Source organism: Geotrypetes seraphini, chromosome 9 (genome assembly GCF_902459505.1).
Source record: "Geotrypetes seraphini chromosome 9, aGeoSer1.1, whole genome shotgun sequence".
NCBI classification, from domain to species: Eukaryota; Metazoa; Chordata; class Amphibia; order Gymnophiona; family Dermophiidae; genus Geotrypetes; species Geotrypetes seraphini.
In genome coordinates this window covers 165351948-165366241 of record NC_047092.1, presented here as the reverse complement: position 1 = coordinate 165366241, position 14294 = coordinate 165351948, and the positions used below count along the sequence as shown (strand labels likewise).

Below are 14294 nucleotides of genomic sequence, written 5' to 3'. Positions count from 1 at the left end.
GTGTAGGATGAACAGACTAGTGTAAGGGGCTCACAGAGATTTCTTCTGATCTCCCACCAGCCAAATTGAGTTTTTCCAAGTGTGCGTTTCCCTTTCAGTGGTTTGCTTTAGCGATCATCTCCTTGAGCTGAACAATCACTCTTCTAGAGAGTTAAAAAAAAACAGTTAATTACAACGCAGGATTAAAAATAGTTCAAGGCTGAGAAAGTAATTGCTGCTCTTATTTCCCTTACCTCAACATATACTCATTTAAGCACACATGACGCTGTGATGGGACATTGCCCTTAAAGGTCTGGAACAGAAAAGCACAGTAAGGCACGTTGACGTTATTAAAACTCCAAAGCCGAAAACATTATAAGCATCGCTCCAAAAAAGTCATGTCAACGGGGGCCGTTCTATAAGCCGTCACCCAGATGGAGGTGCAACAAAGAAGTGTGCTTAGCGCCAGGTCTATGACAGCATTAAGGTGGCCTAACCCGTTACAAAATAGTAGCACAAAGCTGCTTTGATACAGCTTATGCCAGTCAACGGCAGGTATTGCTGGCACATTGAGTGGGCCTTGCAATAGAAACATCTGATACTATTCTATAAGATATGCATGTTGCTAGGCAAAACGCCTATAACATGCTCACGCTCCATTCACTGGTACAATGCATTTGCTGTCAAACCCCAGATCGGCACCCAAAATAGGTTCATAGACAAAACTGCGCGAGACAACGGCGCGCCGACAGCTGAGCGCAAGGTTGACGGTGCGCCGAAGAAAAGCACTATTTTAAAGGGTTCCGACAGGGGGTGTTGGTGGGGAACCCCCCTACTTTACTTAACAGACATCGCGCTGGCGTTGTGGGGGGTTTGGGGGGTTGTAACCCCCCTCATTATACTTGAAACCAAACTTTTTGCCTGTTTTTTAGGGAAAAAGTTCAGTTTTAAGTATAATGTGGGGGGTTTCAACCCCCCAAATCCCCCACAACGGCAGTGCAATGTCTGTTAAATAAAGTGGGGGGGTTTCCCACACACACACCCCCGTCGGAGCCCTTTAAAATAGTGCTTTTCTTCGGCGCGCCGTCAACCTTGCGCTCAGTTGTCTGCGCTCAGTTGTCAGCGCGCCGTTGTCTCACGCGATTTAGTCCCGTCACCCCCAAAATAATTAGTTAATGGGCTCCAATGATTTAATTATTGGAGTTAAAAAGAATTTATTTGGCACTAATTATGATTTGGGTGCCAATTTAGCTGTATGCTATTGAAGAGTGTGGCACAGTGGTTAAAGCTACAACCTCAGCACCCTAGGGTTGTGGATTGAAACACCCGCTGCTTCTTGTGACCCTGGGCAAGTCACTTAATCTCCTCAATGCCCCAGGTACATTAGATAGATTTTGAGCTCACCAGAACAGACAAGGAAAAATGTTTGAGTGCCTGAATAAAAATCCATGTAAACCGTTCTGAGTTCCCCTGGGAGAACAGTATAGAAAATTGAATAAATGAATAGTGTGAAAAGCTTCAGCCTCTGATAACCAGAACTGGTATTGTGACATCACAATGCCTCCTTCCACCAATAAGAGCCAACCTCCTCAGTGATGTCACAATGACTTGATTGTCCTATACTTGGCTCACTTTTACTACATTTTGATTTCTAGAGTGCTGCAGTGGTTAAAGCTACAGCCTCAGCACCCTGAGGTTGTGGGTTCAAACCCATGCTGCTCCTTGTGATCCTGGGCAAGTCACTTAATCCCTCCATTGCCCCAGGTACATTAGATAGATTTTGAGCTCACCAGAACAGACAGGGAAAAATGTTTGAGTATCTGAATAAATCCATGTAAACCATTCTGAGCTCCCCTGAGAGAACAATATAGAAAATTTAATAAATAAATAGTGTGAAACGCTTCAGCTTCTGATAACCAGAGCTGATATTGTGACATCATAATGCCTCATTCTACCAAAGCCTAAGAGCCAACCTCATTAGTGATGTCACAGTGGCTCACTTTACTACATTTTGATTTCTAGAATGTTGCAGTGGTTAAAGCTACAGCCTCAGCACCCTGAGGTAGTGGGTTCAAACCCATGCTGCTCCTTGTGACTCTGGGCAAGTCACTTAATTACCCCATTGACCCCAGGTACATTAGATAGATTGTGAGCTCACCAGAACAGACAAGGAAAAATGTTTGAGTGCCTGAATAAAAATCCATGTAAACCGTTCTGAGTTCCCCTGGGAGAACAGTATAGAAAATTGAATAAATGAATAGTGTGAAAAGCTTCAGCCTCTGATAACCAGAACTGGTATTGTGACATCACAATGCCTCCTTCCACCAATAAGAGCCAACCTCCTCAGTGATGTCACAATGACTTGATTGTCCTATACTTGGCTCACTTTTACTACATTTTAATTTCTAGAGTGCTGCAGTGGTTAAAGCTACAGCCTCAGCACCCTGAGGTAGTGGGTTCAAACCCATGCTGCTCCTTGTGACTCTGGGCAAGTCACTTTACCCCATTGACCCCAGGTACATTAGATAGATTGTGAGCCCAGCAGGACAGACAGGGAAAATGGTTTGAGTACCTGAATAAATTCATGTAACCCGTTCTGAGCTCCCCTGGGAGAATGGTATAGAAAAATAAATAAATACACAACTCAAAAGAGGGCATGGCTAAGGAGGGGCCGGGGCAAGGATGGTCATAAAGGATGCATGCAGTGTTACAGTTATGATCTAACAATCTGGGTCAGGGATGGTTCCTGAGCTAATGAAAACAGCGTCCCATGATGCAACTTTGCGAAATATGGGCCATGTCAGGTGGTTACAAAGATAAGTCTAATTTACCCCACCCCATCCTCCTTTTACAAATCTGTGACAGCAGTTTTTAGCGCAGGCCAGCGCGCTGAATGCTCTGCGCTGCTCCCGACACTCAAAGAGTTCTTATGAGCATCGGGAGCAGCGCAGAGCATTCAGCACGCCGGCCTGCACCGAAAACCGCTATTACGGTTTTGTAAAAGGAAGGTTAATTTTTTTTCATCGAAAAGTAAATACTATGCTGATATAATTGAAATAGGAACTGGGAATAGCAAAGTGTTTTAAATTTTGTTTTGCAGTTTAAAAAAATTATAGCATTTATGATGTTATGATGTTGTCTATCTGACAATTCAGTTCAGTGCACCTTCTGATGATCCAACATAAGAGCATTAGATTTGCCATACTGGGACAGACCAAAGGTCCATCAATCCCAGTATCCTGTTTCCAAAAGTGGCCAACCCAGATCACAAGTACCCGGCAAGATCCCAAACAGTAAAAGAGATTTTATACTGCTTATCATAGGAATAAGCGGTGGATTTTGCCAAATCCATCTTAATAATAGCTTATGCACTTTTCTTTTAGGAAGTTTTTAAACCCTGCTAAGCTAATTGCTTTCACCACATTCTCTGGCAACAAAGTCCATAGTTTAATTACACGTTGAGTGAAGAAATATTTTCTCCAGCTTCGTCAACTTATCTACAGGGAGTGTAGTTGTATATCAAAAGAGGTATGTTTGTTACGTGCACAACAGAAAATTAGCATGTTATTGCTTGTTAATGCAAATTATTGCCAAGTTATTGTTAATTATGTCATGCATTCAACTAGCCCTTTTCTATAACCACACACCCAATTGTGTGTCTAACTTGGGCATAATTTATAGAATATGAAGGTAGATACTTAGGGCTAGATTCACTAAGGGCATGGATTGGATCCGATCCGTGACCGGGGGGACTGATCGGAATCACGCCCCCAACCGCCTGCCGGGATCGCTCTCTATCTATTTTAGCACATTGGGATTAGCATCACTGTTCCCTCAGAGTTCAGTGGGAGTCCTCCACTTACAGTCCTGCCAGTGGGGGGTGCTGTTTCACTTTAACATTTTCAGTAGTGAGAGACAGGCAAGCTCTGCAGGCTTCCAGGAAACCTGTCTGTCCTCACCGCCCCCCAACTGTCAGCAAGGCAGTTCAAGGATTCCCACTCAGCTTAGAGGAAATGTGGATTTAATACAGGAATACTTACCATCTCCTAAATAGGCGGTGATATGGGCTCCTGAAATTAACTTTTTACCGGTCCTGAACTTAAGCAAACAATAAAACTCAATCTTCTATCCCGCAATTACCCCAAAGATAGGGTTACCATGTTTTTTAAACCCTGCCCCATTCCACCTTGAGCCCCGCCCTGTTCTGCACCAGCCCCACCTGGTTCCCTCTCCAGCCCTGCCCAGTTACGCCCTCCAGCCCCACCCTCAGAAAGCCTCCTCTCTTTACAAGGAGCTTCAGCCACGTCTGGAGAGCCTGGAGTATACGCAGATGCGTGTGACGTCATCCGCACATGCTCAGAGGCCCCCCCAGATGCAACCAGAGCTCGTTGGGGCTTTCCAAAACCCGAACAAACTGCCAGGTTTTAGAAAGTCCATCCGGGCCCTGGGCAGTCCTCTACAAAGAGGACATGTCCAGGTTTTCACGAACGACTGGTAACCCTACCCAAAGAGTTCTATGCGGCATACAATAAAGAAGCTGGGCATTACCAGGAATTGTAATGACAATCTCATAACCATCTAATCTAAGGGGTCCTTTTATCAAGCCTCGCTAGTGGGGTTAGCGCATCGGTGATTTCATCATGCGCTAACCCCCGCGGCCAGCTAAAAAACTAACGCCTGCTCAACGCAGGCGTTAGCGGCTAGCGCAGCAGGTGGTTTAACGCACATTAAACCCCTACCGCAGGTTGATAAAAGGACCCCTAAGGGTGTGGCACAGTTGTTAGAGGTACAGCCTCAGCACCCTAAGATTGTGGGTTCAAATCCCATCCTGCTCCTTGTGACCTTGGGCAAGTCACTTAATTCCCCATTGTTCCAGGTACATTAGATAGAGCGTGAGTCCACTGGGACAGATAGGGAAAAATGCTTGAGTACCTGAATGTGAACCACTTAGGCTATAAGTGATTATTATATAAATACTTAAATAAATTTCTCACTATTATGTATATTGAGAATAAAAATTCTTTAAGATGTTTACGAAATAGGCCATAATTTTCTCTCCAAATATTAGCACATGACCAAAAAAAACAACAACATAAGAATAAAGCCTGAAATTATGCTGCGCTGAGTCTGACTTTAGCACGCAGGAAAGTCCTACGTTAAAATGTGCTAAGACCGGATTCTAGCATAGTTTAGTAAAAGGGCCTCTTTATTAGCATATAATTGTTTCATTGCAAAATAATTAATGCTTTAATTAAGGTCAAAAGCATGGGTTACAATAAAGATACGTTTTGTCAGTACATGAGATTCAAGGTGGAAAGTATAATTAGTTTCGGGCCTTGGAATTAGGGGGCGAGGTGGAAGGTCATGGCGAGGAAGAGTTGGGTATGGGAATTTAGAATTTGTTAAACAGTCGAGTTTTTAGAAAATCCCTGAAAACTCGACTGTTTAACAAATTCTAAATTCCCATACCCAACTCTTCCTCGCCATGACCCTTCCACCTCGCCCCCTAATTCCAAGGCCCGAAACTAATTATACTTTCCACCTGGAATCTCATGTACTGACATAATGTATCTTTATTGTAACCCATGTACTGACTAAATGTATCTTTATGGGGGGAGTGTGGCACAGTGGTTAAAGCTACAGCCTCAGTACCCTGAGGTTGTGGGTTCAAGCCCTGCTGCTCCTTGTGACCCTGGGCAAGTCACTTAATTCCCCCCATTGCCCCAGGTACGATAGATAGATTGTGAGCCCACCGGGACAGAGAGGGAAAACTGCTTGGGTACCTGAATAAATTCATGTAAACCGTTCTGAGCTCCCCTGGTAGAACGGTATAGAAAATTGAATAAATAAAAAAAATAAATAATAAATAATAAATAATATGGTAACCCACCTGTATCCCTTACACTGACAAAATGCACCTTGATAGTAAACCACTTGTATTGTAACCCACTTGCATCCCATGTACTGACAAAATATATCTTTACTGTAACTTGTATCCCATGTACTGACTAAATGTATCTTTATTGTAAACCGTTTCTATCCCATGTACTGTCAAATGTATCTTTATTGTAAACCGCTTCGAACTTCACGGTATAGCGGTATATAAGAAATAAATTATTATTATTATTATTATTATTATTAAAAGCAAGCAAAAATAACATTTTGGAACAATTCCTGTGTGGTTTCCCTTCATGTTCGTAATGTACCCCCAAACCTCATATCAGCCGTACAGTTTCAAAGGTAAACACTGGTAAATCTTTTTACCTGCCTGCAAATCTTCAGATAAACAATCTTCTTTGTCAATTCTCCTGAATCTGGGAGCACAACTGCATGAGGGGCTCTTAAATACAAAAAGATGAACAAGGTCTCATTATACTGCACAAAAATAAATATATTCATTATGCCGGAACACCTCTACCGTAAATAATAGTGTTTATGAAACCTCACAAGATAGTGAGGGTCTGTGCATCAGTGCTTTCTTATAATTAAACCTATTCACAGTTTGATCAGAACTCAGAACACCGAGTCATTATTACCGCCGATACTTATTATTTGCAAAGATAATAGACTAGCATTCCCTGCATACTGTAGGGCGAAAACTCCTTCTTTGTTCCAGAATAAAGTTAGCATGTAATTTGCCAGGAAACAGCTAGAGTTCTATTAAACCCATGAATGGCAAAGCATAAAGAAAATAAGCCCAGGGAGTAGATAATTACTTCCCAGACTGCTTCAGAAGAACGATTTCTTAGGATGAGGGATAGGTGGACAAACAGACCCCGCTCTGTCTTTAAGCAGAAGAATTCCCCCACTGAAAAAATAGTCGTATAACTCCATGTCAAGGAGGATCAGCTGATCCAGTTCTTTTTTTTTCAAATTCTTTATTCATTTTTCATCTTACAACAAGTACACAATATTACATCATTTAAAACTTTTACACATCACTTGAATTTCTTTCTATTGTCATAGTAAATACATAAATTTATTCCCTCCCCACCCACCCTTCCTACAAAAATTTCAATCAAAAATATCATATAAATATTGTATTCTTATCTATTGATTAAACCTTTAATAGAACTTTATACCATCCCCCCTCCCTCCTATGTATAAATATATTGTCAGTTCAGCCTTTGCCCCCCCATGACATGAGCTACTGCTTTTCCTGTGTACTCAACAGAGAAATAAAAACCACATCCCCAGGTATGGATCTGCTTGTCTCTCTTGACATGGAGGAGTATAATCACCCTTCCAATAGCCTATAAGTTACACATGAACACTTACATAGAAACATAATGGCAGATACAGTGGTACCTTGGATTACGAGCATAATCCGTTCCAGGAGCATGCTCATAATCCAAAATGCTTGTTTATCAAAGCGAGTTTCTCCATAGGAAATAATGGAAACTCGCTTTGATACGTTCCCCCCCCCCCCCCCCCGAGGCCAGGGCGCTGCCCCCCCTGCTCGCAAAGTCCCCCCCCCACGTGATCCGGCACCCCCGTGAGAACAGGCACCCCCCACCCGACCAACTTTAACTCACCCCCCGTCTGGCACCGGCATGAGAACTGCTCCCCCCCCCCCCCCCCGCTCGAATCGGCACCCCCCCCCACGAGAACAGGAACCCCCGCCCGACCAACTTTAACTCACCCCCCCTTTGGCACCGGGCACGCAGCTCACAAGTGCCAGTGCCGGTGCCGCTTGAAGATCTTCTTCTTCCCAGTCTCTGCCGGCTTTGAGCATGCATCTGCACATGCTCAAGCCCTTCTAATTCTCCCTCTCGCCGAGAGGTCAGAAACATGGACGCTCCATTGCAAGATTGCACCATTGAAGAATTACATGCAGTAGTGCGCTTTCTTTGAGCAGAGGGAGTGAAACCTGTGGAAATTCACTATCAGATATTGACTCTGTCAGTATAGCACAGGGATCTCAAAGTCCCTCCTTGAGGGTCGCAATCCAGTCAGGTTTTCAGGTTTGAATATGCATTGAAAGCAGTGCATGCACATAGATCGGTGTCAGGTCAAAAGCGCGCCGGGACAAAGGCGTGCCCAGACAATTGAGCACAGCGCGGGGGCGCGCACCGCACAAAATTACTGTTTTTAGCGCTCCGACGGGGGGCGTGGGGGGGAACCCCCCACTTTACTTAATAGAGATTGTGCCGCGTTGTGGGGGGTTTGGGGGGTTGTAACCCCCCACATTTTACTGAAAACTTCACTTTTTCCCTGTTTTTAGGGAAAAGGTTAAGTTTACAGTAAAATGTGGACGGTTACAACCCCCCAAACCCCCCACAACGCCGGCGCGATCTCTATTAAGTAAACTGGAGGGGGCTCCCCAACAAAACCCCCCATTGGATCCCCTAAAAACTGTAATTTTCTTCGGTGTGCGCCTCCGTCTTGCGCTCAGTTGGCGGTGCGCGCCTTTGTCTTTCGCGGGGTTGTCTATGAACCCATAGATCTCATGCATATTCACTGGGGAAATCCTGAAAACCCAACTAGATTGCGACCCTCAAGGAGGGACTTTGAGACCCCTGGTATAGCACCATGAATCAATGAAAGGTTTATGAGTGGGTAAAAAAATTTTAAGCGGGAAGAGCAGATGTAACCAATAAAGGTAGTTCTGGTCGCCCATCAACATCGCGCTCACAAAAGCACATTGACAGGGCGGATGCCTTGATTAGAGAAGACCGACGGATAACGGTGTTTCAATTGAATGCAAATTTGGATATCAGCTATGGCTCTGCATTGAATGATGACTTGGGAAACAGGAAAGTCTGTGAATGGTAGGTCCCCAAACAGTTTACTAATCGGCACAAGCAACAGCGTATGCAGGTTGCGACCCAATTCCTGAGATGGTATGAAGAAGATCCGAGGATTTTGGAGAGAACTGTCACCGGCGATGAGACATGGGTGCGTCGCTGCGACCCGGAGAGCAAAAGACAAAGCATGATGAAGTAAAGGAAGGAAGTGGTGCTCACCTGGCTTTGAGAACAAAAATGCAGAAGCTAGTTGAACGATACAACAAATGTATCATCTTGCAAAATGTGCCAAATGTATTTTGCCTTTACTGTTTGATTTACTTCGTATATTGGATTATCGGCCATGAAACTTCAGGCATTGTAGGTTGTTGAAAAGGCAGAGCCAAGGCTTGTTGGACGTGTCGGTAGATTCCAACATCAGCGGAATCGACCGCCTTAGGTTTCAAAAGCAAACTAGATGCACATCTCCTACGAGAGGCCTAGAAGGATACGGGTGACTAAAAATTGTGCCAGGTGTACACCTGGCGGGGCCTCTGTGTCTGCTGATCGCCGGACTTGATGGACCGATGGTCTGATCCGGAGATGGCGCTTCTTATGTTCTTATGCATTGGCTACCAGTAAAATTTAGAATACCGTATAGAGTTGTGTCTGCTTTTCCGAAGCTTGAATTGTAATGTGTTCACCTATTTTGAACAAGTGGTACACATGAATGCTTCTAAGAGATATTTACAGATTAATGGGGAAAAGAAAGTAGGGGTTCCCTGATTTGAGACACGTACAGCATTCTTCTACCATTAACGGTAATTTTTCGATAGCAGGACCACAATTATGGAATACTCTTCCAAGTACACTGAGGTCCTCTTTTACTAAGGTGCGCTAACAGATTAGTGCGCACTAAACGCTACCGCGTGCATGTTAGTCTATGGACGTGTTAGCATTTAGCATGCGTTAATTCAATTAGCGTGCACCAATCGGTTAGCGCACCTTAGTAAAAGAGGGGGTGAGAGGTTGCATAACCCTACCGCCATTTAATAAACATTTTAAAACATACCTGTTCAAGCAGGACTTTCCAATTACCTAGCATTTTATTTTTGGCAGTTTTGATGACCTAATGACGGACAAGAGGTTATTCTCCTTTTTTATTATTTTTAAGTTTTGTCTATTTTATTGTCTATGTCGTCGATGGCCGATAAATGAAATAATAAATAAACCACACTCCCCTTATACAAAGTCACGGCAGCAATCCTGCCACGGTAAATGCACCAAAGCCCATAGGAATTGAACGGGCTTCGGTGCATTTGCCGCAGCCGCGTCACTGCCGCAGCTTTGTAACCGATCCCGTAATTGTGCGCACATTCATTTATATACTACCCCCCTAGTTTCATTTAAGGCACTAAAAATTGTGTGGGCAATTTGGAGCCCATGCTCAATGTGCCTATGCAATTTAATTGCTTAACGAGCCAATCAGTGTTGCTAATTGGATGCTAACAATCAATTATTTGGGGCCAATTGACAATAACTGGAATTTACATGTGTATCTTTATAGTTGCTACTCTGTAAAGATGCAAGCATCAATTTCTGCATGCGGATCCATAAAGGGCGTGGCCATGGGAGGGGCATTCCTGGAATTTGCATACAGTGTTACAGAATAAACTTGATCTATGCCTAGTTTACCAGTCTATCTACGTGGAGACACCTCATTAGAAAAATTTAAAAGCACATTCAAATACTACCTGTACAAAGACGCATTTGAGTCATAGATAGGATAATTCATCTATCATTAATCCCATGCTCAAATACCTAATTTTAACCAGACCTTATGTATAGGTCACAACCTCCCCGATCCTCTTTTCAGGCTTAGCCAGATTTATAAAACATTCTTCATCAGCCCCCTGATGTTGGTTTTTCCTTAAATGTACTCTTACTTTCTTCAAAGATTGTAGTTCACCCCTCTTCCCTTTTGTATCGCTAATTACTTGTGTACATACATTGTGTGTTTATTTGTATAAATTGTTTTATTTTTGTCTTCTAATTTTAAATTGTCATACGCATTGAAGTATTTGATATTGCGTGTACAACAAACTTTTAATAAACTTGAAACTTGATTAACGCCAGGTTTCAGGCCTAAAATGTGGTGCAGATCCTAGAGCCAAATCCTATTCTATAAACATCACCCAGCTCAGAGCACTGTTTATGCCAGTGTCTCGCAAACTTTCCGGCCAGTGGCACACTAAACCCAGCGCCCTGGCGCGGAGGCACCCAGAAGTGTGCGGCCGTTGATGCAATGACATCACGCACATGCCTTATGTCGTAGCGTCGACAACTGCGCATGCTTTGAGGCCCATCTGGCCGCGACCCACTTCGGTGGAGGGATCCTGGAGGAGGGGAGGTGCGGGGAGGAGAGTCATCCGCGCCACAAGAGGCAGGTCCTGTAGGCAGTCAGCTGGCACGGATGACTCTCCTCCTTGCCAGTATGTCACGGCACACATGAAATCTCAGGAGGCGCACAGTTGGTGATACACTGGTTTCGCCAAGCAATGATTTTCTTTATATTTATCTGATCTACATTTGATTTCACTCTCTGTGATCTGCTCTTTTGAATCTCTTTTTGCACTGATGATTGTCATCGTGATTTTTTGAACCGTTGCCGCTGTTGTGACGTTTGATTTTCACTTGAGAGATTGCCCACACTAGTACTATTCTCTGGATTTTTTCTTGAATTGTTTTCAGTTTTTTTGAATGGAATTCCTTTTTTGTTCACGCATTTTTGAGCCATATATGCTCTTTCTATGAGATTATTTACACCATTATCATCATTTTTTTGATTATTTTTTGGACTAACTTTATTATATATTTTTTTTGAGTGGAATTTCTTTGGTTTCTGTTTCCCATGATCATGAAGTTCTTGTCTTTGTTGTTTGTCTTGTCCTATATGTTTATATGTTGATGGTCATTGACTACTGGTTGATGGCTATTGATTTTACACAATTCTAAATTATTATATTATTATATTATACTATAAGATTGTGATATGAATAAAAATTTTGACAACTGTTATTAAATTTACTTTGTTGTTTCTTGCTTATTACTAACGTTTGCTATATTTATATTTTAATGCGATTGATTGTGAGGGGTCTTCAGCTTGTTTTGACTTTTTGTACCCCTATTCTTAGTATATTGTTCTCTCTTTTTATTGTCTTGTTTAGATACACTGGTTTATGCCATAGCACTTATGTAGTGCTCCTTTTTTCAGGATGCTGATTTTTCAGTGTCATATACAGAATCCAGTGCAAATTGGCCACCTAAATGTTGATGCCCTGTTATAGAGCTGCCTCCTAACTTTTTAGCATACATTAGTAAAAGTGCCTCTTAATAGCCTATTAAAATGTTCATTCTCAATAAAATAATATTACATAAGAACATAAGAACATAAGAAGTTGCCTCCACTGGGTCAGACCGAGGTCCATCTCGCCCAGCGGTCCGCTCCCGCGGCGGCCCATCAGGTCTGCGACCTGTGAAGTGGTTTCTGACCACTTTTATAACCTACCTCAAGTTCTATCTGTACCCCTCTATCCCTTTATCCTCCAGGAACCTATCCAAACCCTTCTTGAACCCCTGTACAGAGTTCTGGCCTATCACCTCCTCCGGAAGCTTGTTCCATGTGTCCACCACCCTCTGCGTAAAAAAGAATTTTCTAGCATTTGTTCTAAACCTGTCCCCTTTCAATTTCTCCGAGTGACCCCTAGTGCTTGTGGCTCCCCTCAGTTTGAAGAATCTGTCCTTATTTACTCTCTCTATGCCCTTAAGGATTTTGAAGGTTTCTATCATGTCCCCTCTAAGTCTCCATCACCTTTAAAAGAAGGAAGTCCTTGAAGAGATGGCAACCAGGGAACCAATAGTCTATGTCACCAGGTTCAATAACCATTTCTTATATATTGTATGAAGAATCCAATTAACGGTTTATTTCAAGACAATCTACGCAGAGCCGGCCAACAAGATCAGTCATTTTGCACAGCCGATTCAACAAAACCGATGAGGCAGGATGTCGCATGTTGGCTGCACAAATTTCATGAATCAAACATAACACGAGTAGAAGAGCTGAAAATGATTGCATCGTTTTGCACCGACAGATCCCAGCTGCCAATCACTCACTGTGCAGTTGGCTCTGCAATTGCCCTCTTGCCAATGTAATTCTTGGAGCAAACGGGTGCAAAGACTCTTCATTCCACCAGAGAGCAACATTTGTTTCCTTTTCTGCGATGTTGGAAGAAGCACCGACAATTAGCCTGTTCTCATTGCCTATTCATTGGCAATCACCTACTAAGGAAAATTATTTTGTAAATCTGACAGACATTTGCCAGTTGCCTGAACACATTTGATTACATTAGAAAGTGAAAGCTTTTTTTCCTTTTAAAATAAATACAATATGATCACGGCTTCTGCTAATAAGCACTCGCTGTCAATTTCAATGTTAAATTACTCTATTACATTTTTTTTTTTTTTTTTTAAATGATTGGATAATTGCAGCTAAGCCTATTTTTGTTTGTGATGGAACCTAATTTTGCATTTGGCAAAGAGCTAAAAAAAAAAAAAAGATTTCAGTTTTGCTAATAATTTTGTGATTCTGTAGAGTCTAAAATGAAAGAAGCTAGTGATGAGAATTACAGTAAAAATCATTCGTGGTCATGAGAAACTTGAGGCAAGGTTGAAAATTCTTTGACAGAACACAATTCCAGCTCTTGGCCCCGACGTCAGAGGGAACGCAGACAGGACGCGGGCAGCAAGTTTGTGAGGCTGCTCACGCCGGGAAAATTAAAGAGGTATGGGGGAAGGGGGGCATGCACGCATGCAGCAGGGGGTTTGGGAAGGGGGGTATCACTCACCCTTGCTACGCCACTGGGTGCAAACATATGAGACTTGCCAATACTGGGTTATTCTAGTATTCTATAATGGGAAGGGGTAAAACGCGGATCTGACGGCCCTCGCAGATCTAAAACCGCACGTCCTTAAAAATCTGAGGTCCGCGCCACTTGTAGTTTCTGGCTCTGACAGACCTCTATGACAATTTAGCTCTGACGGTTCCGTCTCAGCATAAGGAGGGAAAAGTATTAGGATCCGTCAGCGCTAAAATGTCATCGAGGTCTGCCAGAGCCAGAGACTAGTGCTGGAGCGGCTCTCAAACGAATCCTTTAAACCGGTTTCCTGGTAAAAGAAAGTGAGAGGTGGTTGTGCTTGCTATATCCCTATCTTACCCAGTGTCAGGTCAAAAGCGCGCCGGGACAAAGGCGCGCCCAGACAATTGAGCGCAGCGCGGGAGTGCGCGCCACACAAAATTACTGTTTTTAGGGCTCCGACGGTGGGGGCGTGGGGGGGAACCCCCCCCACTTTACTTAATAGAGATCGCGCCGCGTTGTGGGGGCGTTGTGGGAGGTTTGGGGGGTTGTAACCCCCCACATTTTACTGAAAACATCACTTTTTCCCTGTTTTTAGGAAAAAAGTTAAGTTTACAGTAAAATGTGGACGGTTACAACCCCCCAAACCCCCCATAACGCCGGTGCAATCTCTATT

The 14294-nt window shown here is 43.3% G+C and overlaps 1 protein-coding gene across 1 annotated transcript in view; it reads right to left on the bottom strand.

Moving 5' to 3' along the window:
• OTOL1 (otolin 1) overlaps positions 1–14294 on the bottom strand; it is a 70298-nt gene that overhangs the window by 54593 nt on the left and 1411 nt on the right. Inside the window, exon 2 of the mRNA XM_033957783.1 lies at positions 6244–6319. The gene's annotated coding sequence lies outside the window, so the exon portion shown is untranslated. The remainder of the gene's footprint in view (positions 1–6243; positions 6320–14294) is intronic.